The following is a 5,341-nucleotide window of genomic DNA, read 5'->3' on the forward strand; positions in this document are numbered from 1 at the left end:
GCTATAGAGGTGCCATGATTTGTTCATTTAATAAATACAGGATGAGCATCCCTTATCTGAAATAAGATAAAGCAGTCCTTTCTCTTTATGTGAGGGAAAACATTTTGGATCTTGGAATACTTGCATACTCATGATAAGTAGCTCAGCAATAGGACCCAAGTCTCCACAAATTTTATTCTGTTTCATATGCAGCTTACAAACATAGCCTTAAGGAAGTCTTTTTTAGTGTGTTGAGCTATCAGACTTGGGGCATTATGTTGAAGCTGAAAAGTTGCAGATTTTGGAGCATTTCAGGTTTTGGATTTTTGCATTAGGGATACTCATCCTGTACTTGATTTTTTAAAAACCCTGCATTTAGGATAGATAGATATAGATATAGATATAGATATAGATATAGATATCTATTGGAAATTGAACTGAAGACCTTGTGTTTGCCAGGCAGGTGCTGTGCTGTTGAGCCACCTCCCTGGTCCCAAACTTTGTGCTTAGTGAGTGACTATTTTAATCTGGAGTTTAATCTGAGTGCAAAGTAGTCAAAAATTCTCAGGTGTTCATATACTAGTGATAATTTTATACTATTATATTATTATTTCAATAATTTTGGATGCATACTCCTGCTATTCCATAACTCTCTGTTTCTTCTCCTTTTTCACTTATTGGTCCTTCCCATGCTTCATGATGATTTGGTTTTGACTCATGAACTCTCCCTTGAACCCTTTATTTGTGACCCCATAGAAGTCTGTATATACTACCATTAATTTTATTTGTATTAATACATGTTTGCAGTGAGTAATAATTACATCCATCCTGGAGAGTTGATACACAGCATACCTCATGTTAAGTCTTCTCGTGTTCCCTCCCTCAGTAAGCTATTTTGGTATCAGTCTGTCTTATTAGACTAGGAATAGAGTCTGTACCTAATGTTTCCTCCATAATTTTTAGTGTTTAGTTGAAACCTTACCCAGAGTAGGGACCGTCTTAATGGAATAGGTCTGAATGGTGCTATATTGATTTCTGAGCATTGAAGTATGGGTCCAAGACTGGGCAGTGTTAAACTTCAGGAGTTAGGTATTGCTTGTCTGATTCTTTGTCCAGTTTACTCAAGCCAAATATTACATTTATGACTCCCTGTCTAGCACAAGGCTTTATATATGTAGGAGCTTCATGAAAGGAGTTAATGCGTGAAGAATAGCTTCTGATAAGAGCTTATTCACAAGGAGCCTTTTCTTGAAGAGAAGTGGATATATCCCTAGGCATCTGTGGGAGACTGATTCCAGGAACCTCTATGATTAGCAAAATACTGTACAATGACATTGAAGTCCCTTAGATAGAATGGGCTGCTATTTGCATATAATCTACACAAATACTTTCATATACTTTAACTCATCTCTAGTTTACTGATAATATCTAATGTGAAGTAAATTAAAGGGTAGGAGATAGCTCAGTGGCATACGTGCCTGGCTGGCAAGTGTAAGGTACTGAGTTCTTTTTTTTAAACTTTTTATTATTATTAATTTTATTGAGAAACAAATAGCAATGAGACAGTTTCAAAACTGATTAGTAGGACAGTTTCAATAATTAATACATTGCATATTGTTGTCTTTGTAGTGGTTATTCATAGTACAAGATGCAGACATGATATCCTGTCCAAACACTATTAGTACAAATCTTTCTTCTCATTGAATTAAGGGAAAGTAGCTGTATATCTGTCCTAAGTATTTTGTATGTACAGATACAAAACGGTCCTTTGTTTATGTCCCCCTTTTTTGTTCAGTTTTGTCAGAGATGGGTATTCCATTGCCATTTAAATATTGTAGGTGCATGAATTCAGCAAAATAATCCAATGTAGTCCAGTAGTCCATAATAGTAGTGGGTTATCCTGGCAATGTCAGGAGTTGTTGATTTGAGCTTTTTACAGCTCAGCATATTAATATGGCTTTACTTTTTATACCTCATTTTTATACTTTTCTGCTGGATGTTTAAGACCAAGATAAAGCAAGACCTGTATAACAAGAAATGTAACTTTTGCATCTGATAAAGTCAGTCAAATTCCCTCAGGATTTACCCTGAAACCCTGTACTGCAATTTGTAGATCCTTGATCAGTGTCAGGCATGCGGATGAGTAATGGCCATTGCTTGACCAATTTGCTCTGTGTGAAATCCTGAGAGAATGTTTTTTCTCCATGAGACTCTCCTTAGGCACACTCTACATGGTCAAACACTTTCCTCTGTGGTCCCATAATCTCCTTGATCAGAAAATTTGGGACATCACTGAGTTATAGGATATTACAGTACAGGTTCACTTATGTGCTGAGTCCTCACTGATCTTGAAAGGCTAGGGCCGAAATATTGGCTGTCCTTGCAGCCCTTCTTTTTCTCTAATTTTTGGTCTGCAAACTTAAGTTGTTAACCCTCCAGAAGAGAAGCTTAATGATATCATTACCCTATAACATAGGCAGTTGAACTTAACCTCACTACCTGGCTGAATATCAAACATCTTAGACATAACATGTCTAAGGTCCTAAGTTTGATCCCTGATACTAAAAAAAAAAGTGAAGAAAATAGAAAGCAAAAAATAGAAAATGAAGTTTTTGTAAATAAGGAGGGGAAAATGTGGGTGTGGGGGCACAAAGGAGGATGAGTCAGGAGGGTGGGCGTGAGGTTGCAGCTGGTCTGAACTACAAAAGGAGACACACTGTCTCGAAAACAAACAAAAGCCCTAATATTCTGACAGGAGACAGAGGCAGGACAACTGTCTTGAGTTGGAGGCCAGCCTGGGCTATAATAGTGAGTTTAAAAGCAGCCTGCACCTATATAGCAAGACCTGATCAAAAAAAAAAAAAAAAAAAAGGTGCACAAGAGGGTTTGAAAGGAAGGAAAGGAATTGTGGGAAAAGAAGAAGCAAGATATATTGCACACAGGTACAGATTCCCCATGATAAATGTGATTGTTATGTATATTGGAAGAGTTATCAATAAAATTAATACAAAGCTAAGTAAAAGCTACCTAAATAATTGTATAATACATTGCTCGGGGAATAAAGAGAAGAAAAAGTTTGTACATATTCAGTGCAAATGCAATTAGTTTTCAAATCTTTTTGACTACACTCGGTGGAATCCACATGTGGACGACCAGCTGAGCGTGCAGCGGAACTCGAGCGTGTGCCCCGCCTCAGGTGCTGCTCGCTTAATGTGGTGATCCCCGGCTGGGCGTCAGTGGCAGGCACCGCTAGGAAGCACCGAGAAGGGACTTTACTTTTCTCTTCTGAAGGCCTGCATGTCTTTATGCATGGGTGCCACCTTAGGAATGATTGTCCCTGAACACTAAGCTCCAGCCCCTACCCTAGTGACAGAAGGGAGGATGGACGTGAGTAAAACCCAACCAAACTCAATATTCACATTTTATTTTTTAGAAAGCTTGCTTGCTTTTTATTTTTTTTCTGTTTTTATAAAAAAAAACTTTTAATATGGACATTTTCATTTATTATTATTATTTATTTATTTTTGTATCTTTAGAGACGGTCTACAGGATGTTCAGGGTTTCACGACTAGATCAGGCTTGTAGTGATCCGCCTGTTTACAGCCTCCCAAGATCTGGGATTATAGGCGCGTGCCACCATGCCCAGTCTCAATTGCATTTTAGCACACCCCGGGGGCAGGGCTGGCATGGCAGACCTGGGGATAGAGCCCCCAGCCCCTGCACCTGCTTCTAGGCTCTTTAATCAGCTGAGCTATTTGGCCAGCCCTAACATTTTCAAACACATGAAAAAACCCGATAAAATAATTTGCTCCCACTTACCCATTACTCAGGTTAAACAAAGGGCAGTTTTTATATGCCAGCCATTTGACAATCTATAAAAAAAATCTGCGGCTGTTCCTGGAAAAAGGGAACAGGAGACTGTGGTCCCCTCCTAACAATTGTGCTTTTGAGAGTGAAAATTAGCTTTTGGAGCTACTAACAATGCACCCTTAGAATAACTGCAATAAAATTTGTTGGCTAATGGATATGCAGCTTTGGTTGAGTACATACTGTATGGCCCAAAGTGAGCATGTCAATTTTCTAGGCATCTGTACTTGATTAACAACAGCAACTTACATACCCTGAAGCATCAGCAACAATAACAACAATAAGCAATGTAGCACAAAACCATCAACTAACACAAGACATTTTGGAGAGATGGCTGCACAAATGTTTGTACTTACAAAACAATTTTGTGATTTATAATTTTTTTCTTTTTAAAGAAGGGTTACTGAGGCATAAGATGGTTTGCCTAAGCTGGAAAAGAGATGTAACAAGTTTTAAAAGCACTTCAGCCTTCTGCAGAGAGCTGAGCCGTACTAATGGGTTATCCTTTCCCGGCTACTTTCCCTGACTTTAGTGCACACATCTCTTTCCCTTGAGTACTTTTCCTCACCATGCAGGTACTTGAACACTTCCTCTTGGGCTTTCGTAACACCCCGAGCAGCCTTGCAAAAGCAAGCAGCTCAGTTAAGTCCTCTTAGACTTGTGGTAAATCATAACAACAAGCTAACTTCAATATACGCAGAACAAATTCAAGAAAAGATCTGGTAACAGTGACCTATTCAGTGTTTTCCTCATACTGGCCATCTTTTCAACTTCTTCTAATAGTGAGGCAGCAAAATACCAATTTGTATCATTTTCCTGGAGCTGACTTAGAAACACTGGTGATTTGTTGAACATGGTGATATAAATAATGACAAATGTGCCTGTCTCTGTGTGAGGGGTCAACAAATTTTATGGGTACAGAGTCAGATGGCACCTATTTGAAGCATCAGAGGCTACTGAAATTTGCTGCAGTGGTAGGAAAGCTGCCACAGATAATATCTGGACAAATGGGCCTAGATTACACCAGTGAAAGTTTATTTACAAAACATAGGTGTAGGGATGGCCTTGGCCCTGGAGCACATGCACTCCATTCTTTTTGTTGCTGTAAGCAGTAAGAATCCATGGAGGCTGTACATGGACAGATCTCATTTGTGTTTTATTCATCAATTGATGTATATTTCTTTCCACTCTTTTTTTTTTAAACTGGTGTATAGGTCACTGTGTTCTATTCTGGGATATTTGTGCATGTGCATAATATTCTGTGGTCATTTTCATCCCCTATCACCTCTTCACCCTGCTCTCCTACATAGTTTCATATTTTTGGGGGAAATTCCAATGATATATTGCATTTTATTCATGCCCAAATCCTCATTAGTCACCCTTACATCTTGTTTCCCTCCTTATTTCCTTTCTCATGTCTGAGAACATCTCTCCTCTACATTCTTGCCATTGTTTTAAGTTTGCATATATTAGGGAGAACACATTCTCTCTCTCT

The 5,341-nt window shown here is 38.6% G+C and overlaps 1 protein-coding gene across 1 annotated transcript in view; it reads right to left on the bottom strand.

The window, feature by feature from the left end:
• The window catches only part of LOC105743055 (thioredoxin-1-like), a 34,670-nt gene that overhangs the window by 2,992 nt on the left and 26,337 nt on the right, over nt 1-5,341 (bottom strand). The window lies entirely within an intron of this gene.

Source organism: Octodon degus, unplaced genomic scaffold, assembly GCF_000260255.1.
Source record: "Octodon degus isolate 3935 unplaced genomic scaffold, OctDeg1.0 scaffold00094, whole genome shotgun sequence".
NCBI classification, from domain to species: Eukaryota; Metazoa; Chordata; class Mammalia; order Rodentia; family Octodontidae; genus Octodon; species Octodon degus.